Source organism: Coturnix japonica, chromosome 2, assembly GCF_054131305.1.
Source record: "Coturnix japonica strain WE chromosome 2, WE-NBRP24, whole genome shotgun sequence".
Taxonomy (NCBI): domain Eukaryota; kingdom Metazoa; phylum Chordata; class Aves; order Galliformes; family Phasianidae; genus Coturnix; species Coturnix japonica.
This window is the reverse complement of record NC_140664.1, coordinates 35,677,294-35,703,876: the sequence shown is the minus strand read 5'-3', so window position 1 is coordinate 35,703,876 and position 26,583 is coordinate 35,677,294. Positions and strand designations below refer to the sequence as shown.

Sequence of the window (26,583 nt, the reverse complement as noted above, 5' to 3'; positions counted from 1 at the left end):
GACAACAAAATAGAGCCTTTTATTTTTTTTTCCTGTGAACTAATGAAAGTATTTCAGTTTCCAGACTTCCCATCATCCCTTGTTGTTTTTTTTTTTTGTTTTTTTTTTCCTCTTTGAATAGAGAAAACAAAGCTGGTGCCATGAGCAGCAAATAATTTTTATAACTTTCCAAAGTACAGCTAGGACATGCACAGAATTTCCCCAAAACATTCCAGCCAACTTCGATAAAGTTACTTGCTAATCACTGCGTATTGTTATCACGCATCTGTTTTCAAAGCCTGTTTCTAACCTCTGCATTCCAAGCCCAGATCAGCACGTCCAAAGAGAGAGGCCAATTATCATAATGCTCTTTCTGAAGGTTGCACGGCAACAGCACACCACCCCATCCTTCTCAACAGGTGCATCTATTTGATTCTTCTTCATTGTTCAAGCAGTGTTGAGAGATTTGTATCAAAGCAAAAGAGCATATCATGAATTAAAAAGCCTTGAGAAAGAGAAATGGGTCTACCTCATTCAGCTCACAGCCAACAAAAATTCTCCTGTGTTTTCTTCCTACCCTGCAGAGAACCTTTTAACCCATTACCACAGAATAGATTCAGAAAAGAGGCTCAGTCCATTTGTAGCACCTCAGCTGAGTGAGGGGTGGATCTCAATCACACTGTGTACACTTCTAATACCCTCAAAAGCTGTTTTAGTTCATATGGAAAGATTAATCTCATATACAAAACTTTACTTACCATAAAAGAGAACGCAACATGAAATGATATCATTTTAGGCACTGGAGTTAAGACATTATATGTTTATCAGTTTAGAATGGATCTCAAGGATCATCAGGTTCCAACCTTCTGCCACAGGCAGGGTTTGTAATCACTAGATCAAGTGCTAGATCAGATTTCCAAGGGCCCCATCCAACCTGGCCTTAAACACTTTCAGGGATGGGGCACCCACAACCTCTCTGGGCAGCCTGTGCTGATATCTCACTACCCTCTCAGTTAAAAACTTGCCCCTAACATGTAATCTAAGCCTCCCTTCCTTTAGTTCAAACCAGTCTCCTTTGTACTATCACTATCTGCCTGCGTAAATAATTGATTTCCCTCCTGTTTATAATCTCCCTTTAAATATTGGATTGCCATAATGAGGACTCCCCTCAGTCTTCTCCAAGCTGAACAAACCAAGCTTCTTCAGCCTGCCTTCATGGGAGAGGTGCACCTTCCCCTGATTTTCCCTAATAAATGTAATATATATTAGTTGCAGTTTGTGTTTATTTATACAGGCATCTGTTTTCTTTTATCCACCATACCAATCTTTTTGTTGATACTGTCCTTTTAAAAAATCCTTTTACAGATTTTGAGCTCTCCAGACAATAAACCTTAATAAGCATGCTGTTGTACTATGGCTATGTAGTCAAAATCACATTCAGAGTCAAAGCTTCAAATATAATCTCCAAGTCTTTCAAGACTTGTACAACTTTTGCAAAGCAGCTGTTTCCTGCTCTCTGCTCATCCATGAGCTATTCTTCACTGACCTGCTATGTGGTGTCATGGCTTCTGTCCTGGATTCCACTCTGCATGTGCCAGGAGGCTGCCAGGTCTGACCTTGTCCATCTCTGGTCAAGTTGCATCTGACCTAAGTGGTTTTCCAGCAGTTTTAGTTTAGATTTCTTCTGTAACTTTTGAGCTGCTTTTTAAAATTTTCTTCACCAGAATTTCCACCAACTTCAACTGACTGTAATTACTGAACCAAATCTTCCTTCACAAAATTCACTTTTCATGCAGAAAAGTTAAGGAAATTCATTTAAATAATGAAAATTAGAATTTCTCATTTTGAGACCAAGTCAGCACACCTTTTACATTGTTGTAGTTGAATGCAACTCTACCAACCAGAGAGTAAGAGGTTTAAGAACTGAGTAAAAAAGAGCTGCTGTGCCCATCTAGGAAATCCTAAGTAAACAGCTTGATATTCAGAGTCCTTGACAAACAGCCACTGTATACAAGTAGGACCCACCTAGCCACAGGCAGGTCTGATCTGCCGTAACATGCACTGTCTTGCTGTAATTTTAATTAAGGAGTGTTTCTACATTCTTTAGATACAGATTTCCAAACTTGCCTCAGTTTATCTCATTGCTACCCTCCTTGTAGATGCAGTGTATAGATATTCTTTAGAAGCTGTACGAAGTTCTCTTGCAGCATCACCAGTGTATTGTCAGACTGAAGTGTCCTTGGCCCAATGATTTAATTAGCCAAGCAGTGTCAAACCTGCACCGCTTGTGGTCTCTCAGGAGGTTGCAGAAGTGTCTGTGCAGTCCCAGTTTCTATGTCAAAGCTTATGGCCTTCCACATGTGAATGAACATTAGCAAAATGCTCCTGTTTTACAGTTTAGCTTAAATTCAGGAATCTTTTCCAACAAATATTGAAGTGTTGTAGCACTATTATCTATAGTAATAGATTGGGACACCAGATTAAGAATTTTTAACACAAAAGAAGTTAACTTTGAGGTACTCAGTATTGGTGTAGCCCCACTCCACATATGGCATAACGTTTTGGGCAGCAAAAATATTAGAATGACATGCAAGCATTAGAATGTGTCCTACAAAGGTAGTGAAACAACTAGAGGGCAGGATTTAAGATAAGAGCGTGAGGACACAAGGCTCATTCCGATTTCAGAAGAGAACACTGAAGGGTGACCCATTGCTGTCTACAACTTTCTTGCATGAGGAAGTGAAGACAGAGGTGCTGAGTATTTGTTACAGGATGCAAGGGAGTAGCTTAAAGCTGCATCAGCAGAAGTTCAAATAGTATATGAGGAAAAGGCTCCTCACTCAGAGGCTGGTCAGGCACTGGAACAGAATCCCCTTGAAATCATCATGGTGCTGAACCTGTTGGCATTCTTCATTTGTAAAGTGCTGTAAGGCTTGAGTCATCACACAGAGGAAGCTGGAATTTAGAATGTTTCTAAAAGGTATGAGGGCACCGTATATTATTTTTGTCCCTGTTTCCTGAGGAAAGCTTCTCATAGCAATAAATTTAATTTATCTGGGATGATGGTATTTGAATCAAGAAAGCAGTAAGCCCAAAGGCTGAAATTACACACAAGCAGTGTATTTTCTGCAGCACAAAAATCACACTTCCATCTAATAAGGTAGCTATTGAGAAATTCTCAAAACCAAAACTTGATCATTATTGAACTTAAATATTGTTGTTTTATTATTGTCATTGTTTGTATTGTTTGTTTTTCTGAACTGTAGGCCAAAGTTAAACTGAATTTCCAGACAAATCATTTCTAGCTAGTACCTAAGGAACAATCACGCTCCCAAGGCTGCAGAACACAACAGAGGTAATTAGTCTTCACAAGCAGATATCCCAATAACTTTACTTCTATTACTCAAGGAAGCAAACAATTAGATACAATCTAATATGACGATACTGATGTCACACTTTCCAACTGAACTTTCCATCTTGCAGAACACTTCTCCTAGTAATAGATTTCAAGCTGGAGGGCTCAGTGGTTGCCCAAGAAAAAAAAAATGTTCCCATCCATTATTTTTGTATTTATAAAGACCATTAGGTAGGAGAGGAAAAAGCACTTCTTCCCCCTTCACACTTCTCAGATGCTGTTATCTAACCTTTATTCAAATATCTTTAACACAACTCCTCAGCAGAGGCATTTACCTGCACTGCACTCTGAAAAGAAGGCTTGATTTTTAAGTTCAAGACTGACATATACCCACTTACAATAGGGTCTTTATAGCTTTGGCACAGATCTAAATGACAAGAAACATTATGTATGCAACTGAGAGATTCAGATTGTCAGAAAAAGAGGTGGTTTCAGCATAGTAATGTTGCTTTAATAGTTTAATAATTACAGCTGAACTAAGATGTTACTGCAATTGAATCTTCAGCAACTCAAAACCTTACAGAAGTTTATTCATCAAGAAAAAAAAGAAAGCTGACTACTAGGAAAGTATCTAGAGAGCTCTGTTGTCACAGAATTGGAGAGAAACTGACACATTTTCCATTCAAAACTCAAATTTTTATCCTACTATGTATTTAGTATTATTTTCTCTCCTGTGAATTTCTGTAGCCAACCTTACTACATATTCTTTATTGAAACTTAATTCCTCTGGAAATGAATTTACATATCAAAGCAGACATGTGGGAAAACATTAAATCTTCATTCTGGTACATTTTCCAACAAATATTAAATAGCATCACAGATTTTTTTCATGCCTTTTCAACTTTGCTCAGTAAAAGCAAAAGATGTTACAGATTGCCACATTGTAGACAGTGCTTCTAAAGTCTCCTACAGTAGGAAGCATAAAGATGAAAACAGGATAAAATATTTGGATGTATTATTTCATCCAGGAATGAAAAACTGCAATATCTGTCTACTCTGTCTCATGTACATCCATATCTCCCACACAGTTCTGCTTGAAAACTATTTTCTTTGCATTTACTCTGACTAATTCATATATCCTTTAACTTCAATATTTTAACACTGATTTGCCCAAGTATAAGTTTAGTATCTCAGATATTGAGAGGGCAGCTCTTCAGTGAACAGATGAATTTTCCCATCATAACTGCTGAAAAGTTTGTCTCTCATCAAGCAAGCTGCTTCACCAACTGTAGTTTAAAACTAATTAGTATTCTATTGAATACACTGTTTATCGAGTTATTTTTTGTCTGTTAGAAATTATCAATATTGTCATTCAAATTCCCCAGTATTTAATATCTTAGTTTTTCAGAGAACATTTACCAACTCGTAATCTTCCAGATAAATTATCAATGAAAATAAATATGCAGAGAAAGTTGAAAGCCTTCTCTGATTTAAGCTTTTGCAAAGGATCATTTGCATTTTCAGTTTACAGCAAGATATGGCAACTTAGTAGAAAGAACAGGAGCCACAATTAGAAAACTATTTTTCTTTTCAATGTTAAATGTTTCTTGCATTTATTTTCTGAAGGAAAATCCACACTTTACATGAAGAATCAGAAAAGGCATGGATTGACTGGTGAAGAAAATGGAATTATTTTGTAGGGTGGAAGAGACAGCTGAAAGAAGAGGTATCTGCATGAAGAGAATTCTTCGCCAGAATTTTTGAGGAATAGGAGTTTGATGGGATCTTAGTACTATCATCAGAATCTTTGCACAAAAATGTGTACTAAGTGATTAAAGGTCAGTGGTATCTGCTAATAACACTAGGCAAGGAGCACTGCCAACACAGAATAAAACCAAAATAATCTGTTGGAATATGGAAGGCAGTTGATACATAATTTTGGTTCTATAAATGCCAACCAGTTTGAAAAACTGAAAACGACGAGGACTTGATCACAATCAACTTATGAAGGCAGACATTATCCCAGGTTGCTCCAGCAAATGCACTGATTAAATTGGTGGTATTTTTCACCAGAAGCTTTAATTCCAGCTTGTGAACTACTTTTGCTTCTATTTTAGAGATTTTTTTTCCTCAGTCCATGTAGTAAAACCTCTTCCTGCAAGCCAGAATGAAAAATCTGTTTATCCTAACAGCTCCACGGTAATGCATGAGAAAATATATGAAAACTCCAGGCAGACTGACTGAAGTGTTTATCTTAATGGAAGTCCCTTCAAACATCATCAGTGATAAAAAGGAAAAATGTGATAGTGTGATTATAATGGTTGACAACCAGAGGATAAATGGAATAGAAAAACACATAAATAGATTAATGTGGATCATTATAGAGCATAATGATTCAAGCCACAACTAAATAATGCTGCTAATAAATGCTGTACAGCTCAATTGCAGTAAACCAGGTGTTCCCTGAGGAACAGCACTCATGCTAATGAAAGAGGCCACCTAGTGCCAAGTAGGCTGCAAGTCTTAATTCCCACTGCACTTCTGAAACCAACCAGACTTATTTGTCTGTTTGCAGTCACATTATTCATGGACAATCCAGATCTTGAGTCTTTTCTACTCCCACTCTGAACACAGAGGTGGTATAGCCTATCAGTAAGAAGCTCCTTGGGTAAAATGTTTAGGTGATTAATGTATTGAAGCTGAAGGAAAAATTCAGCATTGCTCTGCTAGCTTACACCTGCTACCAGCCTTCCCACAGGGCTCAGAGCAATACCTCAGAATCAAGTTCAGCTCCTTGATTAAATAAATAGACATATTTCCACATTCCTAAAGCTCTGGCATTTTGTACAATAAACTAGTAGTCCTTTCTGCCAAGTGTTTTTCTTTTTTTGGACTTAATTAGATTAAAAAAACAAACCAACCATAATTTATTTCAACAATTGGAAGATTAGCTCTGACAAACCCTTGTTCTAAGAATGAGTCACTGTCTTAGTATTCTGTCTCCTAGTCCTGAAGACAAAAGTACGCTATTCATTAACTTCAGGTATCTCCACATTCTCCCTTTCACTAAAAGTAACAAGTTTTGTGGTTTTTATTTTCATTGTTAACATGTTCTGAAGAAACATCATCATGTGAATGTTGCCGTGTGCTTCCATGGTTCAAACCCTCCTTGCCCCAGGTTCTAGCGTTACCCCCCACTAGGGCCAAAAAGCCACCGTGACTCAGCGAGAAAGATGGCAAAATGGCGTTTATTGGGAGTAATTGAACTTTATATACCTTAATCACTTCGTCTACGCCCCCTAGAGTGTACATTTGAAATGCACGCCCAAGACACATCACAAGGTAAGGGACTGAACAGGGGAGGTACTATCAACGTCACATTAACACCTACAACATCTCACCCTCCCCAAATACAACAGAGTTCTGCCTCGTTAGCACTACAACATGTGAATTTATTGTTTATACATGCTGCAGGCTTTTGATTACTTTCTGGGGCCACGAGGAGGACAAGGAAGGGCAAGAATACTATTCAAGCATCAACCAGATTAATCTGGAGCCATCTCTATCATCTCTGAAACACCAAACCTGTCCATCAGTATGGAGGTAGGTGTGTGGAACAGAAGCTTCCTTCAATGACCTCACTATTGGGTGCTGCTACTCAGATTCTGGCTGTATCATATCTGTGACAAAAACAAGCTGAAGTTTTGAAAAGGTTCCTTGTAACATCTGTGATGCTGAAATGCTAAAATCAAAGACATAGAATCACCAAGGCTGGAAAACACCTTCAAGATCATCCAGTCCAACCATCCACCTATCTCCAATGTTTCCCACTAAACCAGGTCCCTCAGTACAGCATCTAAACATTCCTTGAACACCTGCAGGGTCAGTGACTCCACCACAGCCCTGGGCAGCCCATTCCAGCACCTGACTACTTTTCCTCATAAGTAATATTTCCTAACATCCAATCTGAATCTCTCCTGGTGCAGCCTGAGGCCAAAAGTATCAAAAGGTAATCCATGACTTTATTTTTTCTACATCCACTGATATGGATGCACTGATGCAATGAATTCTCATCAAATGTTATCAACACCAGTCTTTTTTTTTCTCTTGTGGGAAGAATAACAATTATATAACTTAAGCTCTCCTTTAGAAATCATCAAGTTGTGGTACATCAGTCTCAGTTTTTATCAGGTTTTAGTTTATGCAAAGAGCTGTGTAAATTTTTTTCCTTCAAGCAATGGTAAAACAAACAAATTCAAAACAATACTATGGATACAAAGTGACAATGTAATATCTTGCAGATGACAGAAAGCAAAGTGTTTTAAATATCAAGAAAGACAATTATATTTTTGAAACCCAAATGTTTTCTCAAGCTGTTTTTTACCTCTTTTTTAATTTTATTTCCAGTCCAGTGCAAGCCAAGAACAGCAAACCATCCTCAGATCTCACATGTACTTACTACAAAAGCGCAGCACAAGTGCTTTATACACAAGTGAGAAAAACGTAAAATGTGGAAGCTCCCTTTTCCTTGACAGTACAGAAATTTTAGCACTGCCATCTACTCATTTAAATTGTAAAGTTATGAACCAATGGTTAAATGATGATTTATGATTAACTAATAAATTATGAATATGGTTACATGATTCTGCAGAACATTTCAGATCCACTGAATAGCTGAAGCTGTTTTGCTTACATAGCTGAATACTTAAGCATTAGCTAGTAAAAGAACAGTTTAGCCTGCTGTATGGAGTCAGGCTAGAAGTCCTTTCAGTATGGAAATCAGTCTTCATATGTGGACATTAACCACTGGGAGATATAGTTAGTGAGACACTCACTATAGCTAGAAAATAGGGGAACTAACCTCTTCAGTATATACAAGAAGAGGGCAAATGAACAACATGTACAAATCCCCTCAGTATATCTTACTGGGAGCTTTCACTCCTCAAAGTTCAAGACAGGGAGAACTTTCCAAATCTGTTGCAATTTAACCATGCCATGTAATCCAGAAGGCTTTGATGTCTGTGCAAAATCTTATGCAGTAAATTCTTTCAACTCCTGGCAATTTGTTCCAGGATTTACTTCTCTTCAGTTAAAAATAGCTTAGTTTGTTTCTTCTTGTATTTAACTGCTGCTGCCTAGTGAGTTCTCTGTACACGTTAGTGGTGCAGCATGGAGGAAAGACTTCCAACTCCCATCTGCTGAATATCTTTGTACCTTCAAAGTGTTTGTAAGAGTTAAAAATATTAACAGAGACAGCAGTGAGAAAATAAGAACCTGCAGAAGAACCTGTAGAGAAAATAAGAACTTCTCACAGAAAGAAAACCAAAATTGTAAAATCATATATACATGAATATAATTTCAATAGGATGAAAATATTAAAGTGAACTTGATATTTTATGCTACTGTTCCAAGCACTGGCTTGGGGATACCAGGAGCCAGAGAGGATAAAGGCAGAATTCAGATCTGCTGTCAATATGTTCCTCAACGACCTCTGCAGCAAAAGTGAGAAAACTTCTGATGCTCGTGTAGATATTTTTTGATCTTATGGTGACTCTGGGATTCAGTCTTGTCTGATTTCAAAGAGCTACGTGTGGAACTTACCATTTCCTATACAATAACTTATGGTACCTTATTATTTATGTACAATGAAATATTGACATCAATAAAATCAAAGACTGCCCTTTGCCAGAGTTTAGCTAATATTTTTGCCAACTGAATTATAACTCAGTTCTGACATTTTGCAGTTTATCTTCTCTTGTTTAAAAAATAAAAATAAAATATAGTCATTAGGCAAAATAGCAAGTCATTATTTTACTTCCTCTGAAGTGAGAGCTGTGAACAAAGGATGGGAAATTGCTGGTCACCATGGAAATCTGCAAATCATGCAGTGTATTTGGGCTTGTTTAGCTTGGAGAAGGCTCTGGAAATAACTCATTGCAGACTTCCAATACTTGAAGGCAGCTCATAGGTGGAAGGGGCACCAACATTTTACACAGTCTAATTGCAACTGAACAAGTGTGAAAGGCTTTAATACAAAAAAAGGGGAAATTTAGGAGAGGTGTTAACAAAAGATTTACTCACAGGGTGGTGAGGCACTGGCACAGGCTGCTCAGAGAGCACAGCTCCATTCCTGGAGGCCAGGTTAGATGGGAACCCGGGCAGCCTTATCTGGTATCTGGGGGTAAGGACTGTATAGACTTTAAGGTCTCTTATAATCTAAACCATTCTATGATTTATGAGCCTTAGTTTTAGGCAAATGTGTAAATTATATAAGTTTTTGTTCCCTCGGGAGAAAACAAATTCTTACCCTTTTCTTAGCCTAAAGACTAAATTATTTTTTACTGTAAAGTTACCGACAAAACACCCAGGTATATGAGGGGTAGAATTCCAAGTTCTTTCCACAATTTGGCAATTGCCTTTAATAAGTCTTGAGTATGAAAATCATCATTACTATTAGTTTGAAGACACTTGAAGATGCACATTGATGCAGAGGGATTTCTGAAATCTCAGCATAAATAAAATTTCTTCCCAATACAATTCAGTTACATTAACAGGGAAACCAACAACATCCCAGTGATACCTGCTCTGCTCCAGACAACACCACATCTGTGTGTTTCAAGCTTCTGTACTGACAAGTAAGTTTCCATCCCATGCTGCCCACAAAAGACAGATAAAGTAAACAAAGTTTTATGCTTTTCAAAAATCAGATGATAAAAAATCAATGATATGAATATGACTGTACTTGCCCATGCAAACTGAATCCCAGAGGTAGTTCTCCAAGACTATTTCATGAGTACACATGCCTATGGATCTCCTAAGTTGGATGGGGGAAAAGATAAAAAGTGCACAGTGAGTGTGATGATGCAGGAGATACAGCCAGAGCTACTTGGTACCTTGCACTTAGGATTTTCAGCTGCCAAGTCTGTTGCCGTGTGCACCCATGGTCCAAACCCCCCTTGTTCCAGGCCCCAACGCCACCGCCCGCTAGGGCCAAGAAGCCACCGTGACTCAGCAAGAAAGATGGCAAAATGGCGTTTATTAGGAGTAAATAGCATCTGATATACCTTAATCACTTCGTCTACGCCCCCTAGGGTGTACGTTTGAAATGCACGCCCAAGACACATCACAAGACTGAACAGGGGAGGTACTATCAACGTCACAGCCCGAATCCTCGTTAACGCCTACAACATCTCCCCCCTCCCAAATATAACAGGGTTCTGCCTTGTTAGTGCCTACAACATCTCACCCTCCCCAAATACAACAGGGTTCTGCCTTGTTAGTGCCTACATCTCACCCTCCCCAAATACAACAGGGTTCTGCCTTGTTAACGCTTACAACACAAATGTTTCCCTATAGCAGGTGGGCTGGCAAAACAGAGGCAGTCAACAGTGACTGAACTAAGAGTTTCACTTTAGAACTGTAAATCTTCTACATGGTGGCCAGATCTCTCAAGCCCACTACACTGAATCTTGACAGCTTACCCCACTATATTGTATATGAGAGCAACAAGTAAATACAGAAATTTGCTTCCAGCTACAGAATAATGCAGTTCGAGCAGCTGAAAGTTTTCCTGGCAGTATTTTCAGTGCAAGGGAATTATTTATTGCTTGTACACATTAGCCAACAGAAAAAGTAGAACCTGTAGGCAACAAGTAAGCAACACTGTTTGGGTATGAGTCAGTGCTGTGACTCCTTTGTTATTTTATTCACAAAAGGGAAAAATCAGATGTAAGAAAAATAAGAAGAACAAGACAAACTGTAAATTTCTAAATGGCAAGTTTCATGCTGCTTTGTGCCCGGCATTTGTTTTACAGGGCACTTCTGCACAAACTCACCTACCCAAATCTAGGATTCTTGCTACTGTTCCTACACTGGAAATACTGATCAGCATACAGTCTGTGGACAGCTGATTCTTACAAATGGATTTTCGTGGACAACCTTATCTGCTTTGCCAGCTACATACAGACTTTTACATCACAGTGCATACAGGCAAGCAAATTTCATCTCTATCACATTGGTTATAGAAAAGAAAACACACTTGGGCAGCATCTGCACATAGTAAACAAAGAATAAGTGAGGAATGTTTGAAAACCCTGTCTTTGATTTTCTATATCTGAAACTAACCCTGCTCAAAACTCCATGAAGCCACTGAAGTCTGTGTTGCTGTTCATTTTCTTCTGCAGAAAAAATATATCAAGAAGAGGAAGCTAAAGTATTCGTTAATAAAAAAGTGAGTGGAGAACAATCAGGGGAAAAAAAAAATCCAAAACCACAGAAAATCAAATTACAGAATATTAAAAAGTCCTCGGTAACACAGAGAACAAATGCCAGCATAAATCACTAGACACGATGGACATTGCATCTGACTGTTCTACTGGAGTAATAGTATACTGCAAGGCAGCTCTGGAAACAATCCATCAGTCCACATGCAAGGTAATAAGAATGGGCACAACATTCTGCACACTGTCCAGGGAAAATTGATGTCAGAAAGCTGGGGAAAGAGTAGATTTTATTATCTCTTGTCTCATTATGAATAAAACAAACATGAGTTCAATAGCCATTTAAAACTTAAGAGTCTCTAGAGATTTTAAAAGGTGTGTAGAATTGCTGTTCTTAAAATAGATATCTTGAGCTTTGTTTATTAAGTATTTGTTTTATGGTGAATGGAACAGAAAGTAATGTCTCAAAAGAGTTTTCATTTGTTTGTTGTTCCAGATTGTGATTCAAATTTCAAACAATGTAACTGCAATTTTGGATAGGTGAATATGAAGATATTTGTTTTACCTTGTTTTAAATTAAAATCAAGACCCTCATAGCTACAAAGCCAATATAATACCTATCTTCTGAAGATGTGTAGATTTACTAATGGCACTAAGAAGGTCTGATGTTTTCCTTCACAACTCCAATGGCGTTGGCCAGCACAGTGCACTGAATGCAAGTTTCCTGATACAGTAATGGCTGTAGAATGGTACTGCTCTGCAGAACACTCCAAAAATCTGATAGGTCTTCTACCCCTAACAACATGCGCTCACCAGTTACTGTCCATCTTAATAGAGTAATCTGAGTTGAATCTTAAGAACTGAAGATCTCTGAAATAAACAAGAAAATTTTTGCAAATTGAGATAATATTCATACATTTCTACTCAAGAATATTCTTATACTGTATTACTAAGCAGAATGAAGTCTGAATATCTACCTGTGCGACTTATTGTGAGATACCTTTTTAGCAGGGTAGTGGGACTCAGTCTCTTGAGGTCCCTTCCAGATCCTACAATTCTACAATTCCCAGGTTTAGGCTGAAGGTTCTTCTCTTATATTTGTTTCTTTCTGTGAGGGACAGCTGGATATATACTTCTGTATACACCTTGTTTGGAGTAACAAAACTGTTCTGTGGAGGATTAGTTAAACCTTGCTATAATTTGCTGTTCTCTCTCACGAAGACTTTGTTTTATGAAATAATTCAGTCACTGACTTTTTATGGATTGGAGTATAAAAATCTGTAGGCATCATGTTCTCACTTTGACAGTCCTGTTTTTCATTTTCATTTCAACTGCCCCACTAACTTTAAATGCTTTAAAGTTACCAGTGCACAGCGCTGCACAAAAAGAAACCCAATAACTTTACAGTGACAGTCTCTTTCACAACCACTTTCTTTTCCTTTAGTACAGTATAATAATTTCTATAACGCAGGTAAGGGCCTTCCAGCCATAACGGTTTCCTATAATTTCCTGAGTTTTCATAACTCAGCAAAGCATATATGCGACACTAGAAAACTGCAGTTTCAGAGCTCTGGAAGATTGCTATGTAATGCTATAATGCAATGCAAAGCATAGCAATGACAGCACAGTAGCAAAGTCCTAGGCTGCAGCAAGTGAAGATTTGCTCAAATGCAGCAGCTGAAGACATAGAAGCAAGGGAGAGAACCTGCTTACCCTGAAGAAGACCTCAGGTAGGCAGGGATCTCCATCAAAATACCCTTACCTCCACTGTCAAACCTTAAATGAGATCTGGGAAGGGGTGGATTCTAGCTTCACCCCTTTTGGTCACCTAGGTGCATTGTGTGCACCTGAGCTCCTCTGCTTTGGCTCTGACTTCCACCAGGTGCTCAATCACTGGTTCAAGCCATGATTTAGCATTTCCACTACACACAGGGCCCACAGCATGCATAGTAAACCTGCAAGGCTGAAGTAGGACCTGGCTTACAGTGTTCTACAGCTAGAAGAGATTAAACAGCAGAGCAACACAGGTAAAGGGCTAGATTTCAAATTATTTCCCTCTGAAAATTCACTACAGAGTCAAAACTCAACGCTGCTAATAAAAAGGGAAGATCAGTCTTAGTCACTAGGAATCTCTCCTGAGCCAGTTCCTCGTTTTTAGAGAGGTAGAATGTAGTTGACACTTCTTGTTTGGTTGTTTTTTGTTGTTTGTTTTTTATTTTATTTTATTTGTATTTTAAGGATAGGAATATATAGGAATGATGACCATCACAAAATTATGAAAGAAAATGGTAGTAAAGAGCCATTCTGTTTCTTTTGTATGAAATAACTGAACTTCAAGAACACTTACTTGCATCTATCTTTTTCTGCTTGGCAAAGACTCTAGTGCATAAGTGCTATCCAAATATGTGCCATTTAAACTTAAAAGCATTTTTATAAAATTGTCTCGGTCCTTATTCCTTCAGAAAAGGAGTCTCTTTTATAGCAAATGAAAAGAATGCAGCCAAGTCATTCATCTCCAGGGAAATCGCACATTAACAGCTCCATCTCAAATGATGTGTTACTGTACTATAGGCAAAGATGAATCCATCATTGTGGTTTTACTTCTCAGACCCTGGCTTGCTATACTTTATAACACTACGCCATCAAAACCACAAGACAGGAAAACCCTTAACAAATGGCCAGCATTCCTGCAGGTATTAAAGATCACTTCCCTTATTTGCCTTGCTTGATGACTGTATAAATTCGTCCTGGCAATTATTTTTGAAGCCTGCTGAGAGTATGAATAGAAACCCAAGAGGAAAGAATAGATTGAGATTGTCAAAGAGTTTTGAATTATTGCAGTTTATTAGGACTAAGCTCCAAAAGCTCTTGCTCGTTTATTTTTTGTTGTTGGTTATAAGGACATGCTATCCAATGCAATTTTTTCAGCTACTAATGGCTTCATGCTTCTCAGTATATGCTAATTAGTTATCAGATTCCACTAGAAGAGTCTATGCTTGCCTGGCCTTAACATTGCTACTAGATTATGTCAGGGTCTCTGTTTTGATTGATAGATGTAAATATTGTGTACTTGCCCAGCTGCTGATACACTGGGAGACTATTTTCATTTTGTCATCTGTGCCCCACTGAAGCCACAGAATTTTACTTATTTTTTAATATTTTTTTAAAAATTTTTTGTGAAAATCAACCAAACCACAGGTGGGTATTTTGTTTGTTTGTTTGTTGTCTCTTCACCTTTGCACTCTCTCAAGGCAGCTGTAATTTACTGATGCAATGAGGAAATCAGACAACAAAACAATTATTTGATTGTGTTCTCATCCTACAGCTGGCAAATTCAAACATAGAAAATGTGTCACAGCTGAGAATTCTTATGGAATAGATGTATTTTCATAGTGAATTTGACAAAAAGAAAGAAAATAAAAGGTTTATTCATCTACTTCTGTGTGATACTATTGATATTGCAGCCTATACAGTAAGTAACAATTTTCTTTGAAGACTTCTTGAGAATTGGGCATCCCGACTCTAGGAAAAAAGGGTACAGCCTTGAAATAGAGAAAATTCTTGGCATCTACTCTCTTAGCTTTATTGTTCTCTCCCAAGAGTTGATTTATTATAATAATAATTCTCCAACTTCACCCAAAGTGAATATTTTCTACTTTTCCTTTTCAGACCTAAATCCATTCACCTAGAAAAATGTTAGTTCATCAGCTATTTTCTAACCTGTATCTCTGTAGGACAGGTTCTTGAGGACATCTATGCAAAGCCACAAGTACAGTGTGCAAAAAATGAAGTGTAGAAGATCACATTCTATAGTATCAGAGCACAAAGCGCTGATGCTCACTATGTATGCAACCAGCCAAGTCAACATGAAAACACTTCTATGCAATGCATTGTTTTCACTTGTTATAAATTCAGACTCTATCAGAATAAAAACCTCAGCTGAGATTTTTTGATAAATTTGCTAAAAAGCATCAGAAATGAACAACTTATGTATTTCTGTCAGTATCCTTTCACCAATTATCAGACAGATCTCAAAAGCTTTCTGTAAGGTAACTGTTATGTCATGGACTGAACTGGTGATTGAGCACCTCATGAAGGATTATGGAAGGGGTGGGCCCTGGTCTCATCTAAGGGCTAGTTTCTGAAAAGAAAACATCTCCTGGACAAAGATTGCTTCATTAGAAACATGTTCCTCAGCCAAAGACCATCATTGCCAGCTGGGTGAGTCATACTTACTCCTATATATGACTACTGATATCCTTAATAATACTTTATCTGTTATTGTGAAGAACTTGTCAGAAGCAGTTTCACTGCGCTGTAGATCAAACACCTGCCTGGTCTCTGGGTTATTTTCTTTTTAGCTCCTGCTGAAGTTTCAGAAGGAGCAAGTGTATTTTACTGGTTGGAATTATCAGCCAAGGAACTTGATAAGGAATTTCTTATGGTGATGCTATAGGGGTGGAATAGAGAAGATCCTACGTAGCATCTCTTGGAACAGACTAAAGTTCTAGAACTTGTATAAAAATGTGATACTTATAAACAAAAATATTCTTGCTACATGAGAAAAAAAAAGTGCTAAAATAAAAACTGGGAAAGGAAGATGAGCAGATGCCCAGAACTGAGAGTGAAGGCAAGACTTTCAGTGGGCCTTAGCTTCACAGCCAAACTCAACTTTCTGCTTCCATGGATTCGTGGTCCAGATTTCATAAAGAAGGTGTTTAAGTGAGACTGAGAACAGCCATACATGCTTCAGAGAACAGGACCTGAAGTGAGTACTGCTGCCTGCCAGGTCATGCAGCTCACTGCACTACATTCCCACCATCCTTAGGCCCTGAGCCCCTCTGCCAGCTGTTTTGCCTTCCAGTCAATTGCTCCCTTCACATTTGGGGGGGAAAAAAAATGTGCAAACACATACTTCAGGCATAAAAAAAGCCACTAGACCAACTCTTCTACAACACCTTCTGCTTCCTGCATTTAACCAGCCTGGCTCTTTAGTACACAGGCTGCCTTCCTTCACTGTCTGCTGTACTATTTTCAGGCTGCTCACCCAGGCATCTTTGTCAAGGAAGGAAGCTTAACAAATGTTTTTATATTGCATTTGTATAAACAATGTATCATTAAATGCTTCTTGATTAGCATAATAAGAATGTTGTTGTCTTTTATGGAAAAGTTAATGTTGCTTGTTTCCCAGTGGCATGGATTTATTCCAGGCATAGAAGCAGCTCAGGTCCTGTGACTGAAATAAGTGACCCATCAATATTTACAAGAAAGATGAAAGAGGCAAAACACAGACAAAAACAGAAAAACACACTGTAATTTCAGGTACTTTTTTCTTTGTCAGAATGTCTGTGCGATGAGATGCTGAAGAGGAACAGTCCAGTGAAGAAAGGATTAAGAGCAAGCAGGCAGAAAAGGTGTAGGAGAAAAACACACAAAGATATTAAAGAAATGAAAAACAAAAGATAATTTTAAAAGTTACAGCATACCACAGCATTCACAGTGAGGCAGACGCTCAGTTCTGCTGCATGTCAGAAGTTACGTAACCATTTTTATAAATATTGGCTTTTTTCCCCTCTTTATGCCTGGCACTATCAGAGGCCCTGAGAACAGATTTAAATTCAATCTATGCTTGTTAGCAGTGAGATACCCATTCCAGAATTTCTAGCTGGCTGGTGCTATCCAGATTCAGTTGAAGATGTTATGAGTTTCTCAAGGGAAAAATAAAACCACCTTCTTCCAAAAGCTGTTTTGGAAAGCTCCCACTGTGTTAGTGCAGCCATGATCACTGCAGAAAGTGCTTGAACAGACTCCTTCCTCAAAGTGTAGAAAGTGCTCTCTGTAGAAAGAGCAAAATAGGTTTGTCAGAATCTTGATTTTGTCTTGTCCAAATGGAGTGATTTATTTCCTGGGACATTGAGGCAGGCCCTCTGAGAAAGGAGCAACACTTCAAATCTAATATGTTGGTTCCTTAATATTATTTCTGCTTTCATAATTATGAGGGTTGAAACTAGATGACTTTCCATCCCAAGCCATTCTATGATATATTAAACTGTAGAAGGACAGTCAGTTTTTATCATTCGCATAGACCACAACTAGTCAAAACAGTGAAAATTAACTCAAACCTAGTAACAGAGTAGCCTAAGGCTATAAACATATTTACTAGAGCAGTCGAGCTTACGTCTACTTCGCTGGAAGTTGGTAGCCACAAGCAAGAGAAGAAACTGGAGTCAAGAAGCAATACAAGGTTGATTTTAGGAAAAGCATTTCAATTCAAAAACTGGTTAATATATCCCATAACTTCAGAAACGCTCTTAGAAACATAGCTTACGCAGAAGTGAGGCATGAAGCACTGAGTATTGTGCTTGTTACTTGTGTTAAGCAGAACTCAAAGTTAGCATGAAGAGATAAGAAGAAAAATTGTTTTTCATGTCAAGTGCCTGTCAGCTTTTGTATTTCAGCTTGGGTACAGAAATATTCCATTAGCCAGCATCTAGACAGCAAATAACAGAGGAAGTATAAATGTATGCACATAAATAAATATAAATTCCTACATATATAAAAGCAACATGATTTTCTTCCCTATTTAAGCTCCCATTTTACTTTTGCAGAAGTTAAAGCTTTTTTCATATATATATATATTTAACACACACACACATATATATTATATATATAAGTATATATATAAGTGTGTGTGTGTATATATATATATATATAAACGCTTTTAAGACCTTTTAGTAGATGCCCTTTACAAAAGGTGACTGACAAAAAATCAGACTCTGAGTGATAACTTGTTTTCATTGTCCTGTTTGCTCCTAGTCCTTTCCGTTCCTGTTCACCTATACATTGATTTTTCCAAAGAATAAATCTCTAGATTGTTTTTAGCATCTCTGAGTTTGGATTTCCTGATAAAAGTAGGGAGAAAAAAAACAGCATGAGGGGAAGATTCTGTCCACAAATAGCCACTGTCTTGGCTGAGAAGTACATAAGCAAATTCTTCATGCCTCCTGATTTGAATAGCATATGCTTACTGTCAGTGCTCCTCATTCCAGCAATGCTTTTAGCAGCCTGAACACAGTGATAAACACATTGTGGCTATGGACGATGAAGGCCAAGCAGCAGCCCTAAGGCGAGAGCTGGCCAGGCCTCAGAACAGATGACAGGTTTTGCCTCTGGAAGGGGAACAAAAATTTTTCTGTACCAAACGCCAGATGTTGGTGGTTGAAAAAGCTTGGAAGTATTTCATTTGAACACTTTGACAAGGGGTAAGTAATAGGAAAGAGGAGGTGAGGGAAAGGCATGAAGGGTTCAGCAGTCTCTACCAGACTGATAACTTGGCTACATCAAGAGTGAAAAAAAGATGATTACACACAAAGTGGCTTCATCATAGCATGCAGTAAGTGATATTTGCTTTTCTGCCCAACTCCCTGAGTTTCACATCGATCAAGTTTTCTGCAGACAGAAGATTTTATTCATCTTCAGGCCCAAACAGTCACAGAACACTTATTTAAAAAAGAATTCCTCCAGTTATTACAATGCTTAACCATGCAATGTTTTGATCTCCAGACAGAGGACTGTATGTGCTGGAGACATGTAGTGACATAGATCTTGCTCTAATTTTCGTTATGAATCTTTCTTCTTCCAGTTAATGCCTTCTGCTTTTCCGAGACTTCAGCTTTTTCCAGGGACAAACAAGGACACATGCTACCTTGTGTGGAAAACAGACAGGTGCAAAAATGACTACATAGCTACATCAGGAACTCAGAGCCCCTACTTTGCCTCTTTCATTTCAAATAGTGGGGACCATGCCTGCCAGCAAAGCAGTTTCTGAAGGTGTAACAACAAAAGAGCCTGAAGAAGCTTCCAGGCTCTCACATAAAGGGAAACTCACCTCATAGTCTTTCCCTTTGTGTTTCCAGAGCCTACTTCAAGGAATGTAATTTTGTGTTTTCAGAGACATATCATACAGAAAACAGAAATTAAATGAAGTATGGAAATTCAGTCTTTTAACAGGTAATAAGAACCAGAGCCCTTTCCAAAATTCATGGGGAAACTCGGCAATAGGAGCCCAATTAATTCTCACCAGTGCTGTGAATATAAAATCAAAAGTACAGCAATACCTAAAATCATGCAACAAAAGAGCTTTTTGGTTGTTCTATGTCTATAATTAACCTATCTGTTTTCTAAATAAGGTCCCAACATATAACTGACCAGCTCTCCCAGTGGCTCAATATAAGGAGATCAGAAGCTGCAGAATCTGTACTAAAGTATTGCTAGAAAAGGAGGAATGCAGTTACACAGTAAAGGCCTCAGAAACACAGCTGTGTGCTCTTTAAAGTGATGTGTATGGATTGCTCTACCTCAGAGCCTCCTCTGAGCAGTTAATCACATCACCTTGCTCCCAACAACATTGTAGGTCTGGCAGCATAGATTTATTTGTTTTTATACATTTGTATTTTAAAGACAGATACTGCTGTCACTATTTGTTTTATTTTCACTTTATTTGCCTGGCAAGGCAGAAACAATACAGGATGTTGTTTTATGAAAGCTGTACACTTTGCTTGGGTGACAAAACAAAGAAAGCATTGGTTTTACATTGACCATTTGCTATATGGGGGGAGGTTAAAAAAACAACAACACTAGAAGTGACAAAAAAAAAAAAAAAGAGAAGGGAAGGGAATTTATCCAAGTTTTCTATAAGAATCTCTGTGTTACTTGTCTTCTAATAATCTTGTTCTGCAAATATGCATTTATCTTGATCTCAGGACACAGGTGTCAAAACAAGGCAGATGCTGAGCCCTGGTTTTCTTCAGCATAGACCCCTTAAAAGTGCTTCTACACTTTCATAGCTGAAGGTGAATGCATGGTCCCATTTATTTCAGGTTTCAGGGTGGGCAACAGATATCTCTAAAGACAGTATGTCTATATTATAAAGGAAGGACTGATGTTGTTACATGCTGTTGCACTTTATACCCCTAAATAGTGCCCACTAGTTACCTCTCTCTTTTCCAAAAAGGAAAAAAATATATATATATATCTTTAAAGTCTTTATAAATCTGTTCTTAGAATGTACTGGTTAGTACATTCTTAGAATGTACTTTATTCAAAACATTGTCCTGAGAAGTAGTTACTCGAATGGAATAGCCAAACTGATGAAAAATCAATACTGATTTTCTGTCAATAGGATTTTTGCATTGGTATTTTGAGTCTCAGACCTTTAGATATTTTTCAGTGAAGAGTGCGATGAAGCAAGAAGAATGGTAATGCATTTTGAGATTAGCTCTGTTAGTTGCATTATTGAGCAAGAACAAGCAGCCTCCTTTGCTTCTCCTCCATCTAAATCATAGTAAAGTTATTTAAGAGATTGTTTCTGTCATCAGGAAGATAAAAAGCATGAGTACAGAAGTAAAAGCTGGGTACATGTGCTAAATGGCCAGTGAGTAAATTGCATTTCTGAATAAACCTTGACATGTTAAAAAATATCACTTATAAGTATGCTAAAATAAAACTTTGGCTTAGTGGTTTTAATAGCTACAAGTCATGCAACAATAAGCAGCTCTTTACACTCGGTCTCTGTGGAAAACTCTATTTGACAATGACCAAGTACTGTTATAAGCCTCTGAATAAACAGCTCGCATCACCATGACTACTGTTTTAATCATTTTTATTGCTGTTTAGTGCAAAAGAAAAAATGCTCTAAAGGAAAGACATTTCCCTTTACTCTCAAATTCCAAATCACATGCAAGAGATCACAAGAAGTGTCACAGAAATACTTTAGTACACAGGAACAATTAAGCATATGTTTACTGAGACATTCCAAGATCTCAGAGTAAATAGATGTATGGTGGAGAGGGAGGTCACCAGATTTTCAGAAAACTTGTTATCAGAGCACCAAAAAGTTACAACAGATTACAATTAACTCCTTGTTCCCTCATTATAAGGGCTGACCTACCTGACTGTTAGAAATTTTCATCTTATCATTTCAACAAAGTTCATCTTAGTCAGACTGAGGGCATGAAGCAGAAAACAAAATGGCAAAGACATTTTCCCCACAGCTGCGGATGCTGCAGTCCATGATACCAACTGCTCAGCAGTTGCTTTGGGTGAAGACTTTGCAGCTCCTCTACCACAATCCCCAAAGTTTCTTAACAACACCTCTACAACAGAAGTGCTGGAATCATTCTGATGTGCAATATCACACCCTCAGTTAACGTAGACATACTTGGAATAAAGCAAAAATAAAAAGATAAGTATGAAAACCTAAACTGAGGGCACCATCTGTGAAAGACATGAGATGATTCAACATAAACAGCATGCTACGTATATTTATAGAATATATTGAAGAAAGTGTGGTGTGTTATCAACTAATGAATAACACTTTTGTAAGTGATGATGCTTCCTTTTAACAAGTTTATGGCCTTTTTGGTCTGATATTACCAGATTATTACTGCATCTCAGTAACAAAATTTATCTTAAAATGTAATTTTTAAACATTATCCTAATTCAGTCCTATAATTAAATAGTTAGCAATTTTAGTAGTGAGCTAGTCAAACTAACAGCAAATAAGAAAATTTAAGAGAGCAAGCTTGTATGTGACAATAAGTTTGACAGAAGGAAAAAGTAAAAGAATGCAACTGTTCTTGTCAGCAAAAAAGGAAGATTGCTACACGGAAGCCAGAAATCTTAAAAAGCTCAGCAATATTCTGAGTTTCTAAAGTTCAGACAGCTTACCCAAGGAGCTTTCATTCTGAAAACAGTAAAAGCAAAGAGTATAACTTGACTTTGATATCTCGCATGTCAAAGCTAAAAATTTGATCTAGTTTTTTTGGATCTTGTGCAAGACTGACAGTAAATGAAGGACTGTACTTGCTCAATACAACCCTTCTTACTAGGAGAAAGCTCCGAGGAGACCTTATAGTGGCCTTCCAGTAAACAAAGGGAACCTACAGGAAAGCTGGGAAAGGACTTTTTATAAGGGCAGATAGATAGCAACAGGACAATGGGAAACAGCCTTAAACTGGAAGAGGGTAGAGTTAGACTGGATATTAGGATGAAATAATTTACCATGGCTGTGGTGAGACGCTGGAACAGCTTGGCCCAGCGAGGTTATGAATGCCATGCCATCTCCCTGGAAGGACTCAAGGCCACAGACTGGACAGGGCTTTGAGCAACCTGGCCTAGAATGAGATGTCCCTGCCTATGGCAAGGAAGGCGGAAGAAGAGAATCTTAAATGTCCCATCCAACCAGAAGTCATTCCAGGATGAATTGCAGTCAAAGGTTATTGGGCATGATACAACTGAACTGACTAGGTGGTTCTATTGTGTCATCTTGAAACAGAAGACCAGAGAAGTGTCAACATGCCAACAGTTGTAGCTTTTGTTCTTATAAGTCACACTGCTACGTGCCACCTGGATAATCTCCAGTAACTCATTCCTTTCTAATCTATAGCATAAGGTACAGACACAGTGATAAAATCCACACGCTTAGTCCTAACACAAGTTGCAGAATGTAATCTCAGCCTTTGCCTCCCCCAAAAAAACCAGAGCAAGACTCCTCAGAGAGGTATACAGAAGAATAGGATGCAAGATAGAACAGATAACAACTCAATTTGATATAAGGAAGGAGTTATCCACAGTGAAGGTGATTGAGCACCAGAACAAGTGCCTAGCAAGACTACAGAGTCTTCATCCCTGAGATATTCAAAACACAGGGGAAGGTGCTGATCAACCTGATCCAATTTTGAAGGAGGCTTTTTTTTTTCCCTCCAATTATGGAGCTTTATGTGACCCTACTACTTCAAGTTCCACAGTTCTATGAGGCTTATGCATAATAAAGAGGATAAAGTGTCTATATTATGCACTATGATTTTTACTGGGGAAGGGAAAGGAGAATGGCTGCTCTGCCAGGGTCCATTTATCATGTTTTGGAGAAATAAGATTTCTTCTCTCAGGACTGTGGCATTGGATTTTAATTCATGTCACATCTGATGCCATCGAGTCCTTCTCTCTTGAAGAACTATTCATGGGAACAAGGTGAATTCCACAGTGCATGCACGTTTGTTGGCTTATTATACAGGTGGATATGGATGAACATTCAGTCAACAGGGGAAAGGGAAAGTAAAAAGAATATAAAAGATAACAATACTAAAAAATGTTGAAACCTAGTTTGGATTGAAATTTGTCTTCCTCCCCACCTTTCTTCATTTTGCAACTTAAGTTTCAAAGTTTCAGCATAGATGTTACAGCCATGGAACAAAACCCCATACTGATGGGGTCATAATCGTGTTTCCTAAAGTTAAGGAACAAATCCTGACATCCTAGACAGCTAATCTTAAAGGAACCAAAAGTCATTCTCAGATTCCACAAGCAAAGCAATCCCAGACAGGAGTGGTCATAATCGAGTCTGACTCCCCAACTGATTTATGATACTCTTTGTAGTTTCCTTCAGTGAACCCTGACACAGTACTTTTCACAAGCCAAACCCGCTAGCTTACTCAGACATCTTTAACTGACATCATTCTGTTGTATTTTTATTTTTGTTCAAGATGAAACTTAAATAATTCTGCAGTTTAGTTGCTGTAACTACCTGTTTTTCCTTATGTTCCTTACAGTCTTTGAGTTTCAGTAGTCAGAAGAGCACTCAAGTCTTTCAGAAGTTCTGATCATATTTCAACAGGTGAATCTCTAATTATACATACTGTAGTTTCATAGCTTACTTTTGGTCCTGCAAGTGGATTACTTTTCCCTAACACCCTACTTAAATCTATTTCAAATTCTCATGCTAAAACAAAGCCATTGAGGGATTTATGAAACTAATCTTTAATAGAAGAAGAAGTACACTATTTAGTTTAAGCCATTAAGTTCCTGAGAACATATAAAAGTCTACGGAAACAGTACTAAAGTATTCAGACACGGAATAGCTCATCATAGCAGAAAGTGATGTCTTCAGCATCCAGTTCAGGGCAGGAAAATAACTCATGTATTTAAAATAATAGCAAAAAAACTATGAGAATAGATTGCACTGAGCAGATTACCTGGGGGAGCTGAGAAGTTGCCATCACTGAATCCTTTTTAAAAGGATAAGCTGATCTTCATTTCACTCTGTATTCAGGCAGGTTTATTCCTCTGCACATAATAGATGGATGGAAGACAATGGATTAATAGATTTACAGTAGGAATTAAAAAAAGTCTTTTCACAATTCAACATTTTTGAATTCTTCCCCTTCCTTGAGTTGCTAACACCATCAAGTATACTTTATAGTAAGTCTCAAAGGCAGAAAATGAATATGCTTTATTATTTCAGAAGCTGCATCCTAGCTCCACTGCTGAGCTATCTTTCACACTGTCTTATAACTTCTCTTTGCAGGAATGCCTTATGTGGCTTTTTTCTTCCCACTTGAGATCACTAAAGTTCCTCAAGACTCAGTCAGTTACCAGTGGGAGGGATCCGTCTCATGACTTTGGACAGAAGGAGGAAGGGATACATTCTGAAATTTAGAAATGGACTAATTGAGAAGGTACAAGATTTGCAGGCTGTGGTAATTCACTAAGCTATTTTTATTTGTCTGCTACTTGTCTAGGTCAGCAGATAATGATACCAGAATTTCACAAAGAAGTAATTACGTTCAAAGAAAAAGACCCCTGACTTTTCTTTATCTCTCAACTTGGACAGCATGAGCTACTTAAAGTATTCATAAGAAAGCACAGCTAGAGATATTCTGTATGCACAGATAATGATTACATAGTGTTTTCTCAGAGCATAAAATATAATGTTAATATTTCTAATGACTAGCTGGCACTACAGTTGTCAGCAGGCACAGCTCCACCAGCCATAATAGGGTCATACTTCATTGACCAAGAAATAGATTTGGTCTATAGGTTTTAATGTCTTCCTGAGGACCTGCTCTATTAGACTAGACTTACAAATCCTGAAAGTCTTAACTTACAGGGCTTCTTGGGTTATTCCTAACATTGCTCCTTTATCTTCACTTTCAGCTGAGAGTAAGATGCTCACTGTTCCTGCTGAGCTGCCATTGACACATTCACCACCTCAGATATCAATCAACAATCCTACAGAAAGAGCTAGCTCATGCCATTAAAGTTACTCAACATTCCCTCAGCTGTGAGCCACCTTTAACACAAACCATAAGTTATCTGATCCACTATAATCTTTTCTTCCTGTCTTCACAGTCAATTCTCCAGTACAGATAGTTACAATTAGCTCCTCTTTCCCTAGGCTAATGGCAACCCAACCAGATCTCACATTTTAAAAAAAATAAATAAATAAAGCACTAAAACAGAACAAAGAAACACATTAAGAACTTAGTCTTAAAAGGCAGAAACAAGTGAAGTAAAATAAAACTTATCTTCCACCTTCCACTCTCCCCTGTATTACATAGGAAAGTTTTTTGATCACCCATGGACATCAAATCACAGGGATTAGTAAAGAAAAACCTGAAAAATAACTGGCTGTATTGACAAATAAGCAAGTGATGTAGAAATCAGTAACTTACTAGAATACAGAAAACAGCTCTAATCTGCAAATACACACACAGTTTAGCAGCATGGTGTTGATAGAGGTGATGTAGATGATCATAATACAGCCTTCTATGATGTCACTGGCTGGGTGGATGGGGGAGAGTGGTGGATGCAGTCTACCTTGCTTTCAGCAAGGCATTTGATACTATCTCCCACAACATCCTTATAACAAAGCTGAGGAAGTGAACAGTGAGGATGAGTGACTGTGAGGACGAGTGTCAGAGAGTGACAGTGAGGATGAGTGAACAGTGAGGTGAGCTGACTGTATGACTGGCAGAGCTCAGAGGGTTGTCGTTGGTGGTGCAGAATCTGGTTGGAGACCTATAACTAGCTGTGTTCCCCAAGGGTCAGTGCTGGGTCCAGTCTTGTTCAACATCTTCATCAATGATCTTGGCAAGGGGATAGCAGCTACCCTCAGCAAGTTTGCTGATGATACAAAGTTGGGAGGGTTGGCTGACATGCCTGAAGGCTGTGCTGCCATTCAGCAAGACCTGG

The 26,583-nt window shown here is 38.1% G+C and overlaps 1 long non-coding RNA gene across 5 annotated transcripts in view; it reads right to left on the bottom strand.

Moving 5' to 3' along the window:
• LOC107310164 (uncharacterized) overlaps positions 1-26,145 on the bottom strand; it is a 30,354-nt gene extending 4,209 nt beyond the window's left edge. The window contains exons 1-4 of one of the 5 annotated variants that reach the window (XR_014942535.1): positions 25,497-25,592; positions 24,585-24,675; positions 12,554-12,722; positions 10,593-12,423 (exon numbers count right to left, since the gene is read on the bottom strand). This is a non-coding gene — a long non-coding RNA (uncharacterized LOC107310164). Of the gene's footprint in view, positions 1-10,592; positions 12,424-12,553; positions 12,723-21,197; positions 21,772-24,584; positions 24,676-25,496; positions 25,600-26,063 lie in introns of those variants that run through there. The other 4 variants (XR_001553502.3, XR_014942534.1, XR_014942537.1 and 1 more) reach the window with 4 other exon arrangements.
• Positions 26,146-26,583: the final 438 nt, after the last annotated feature.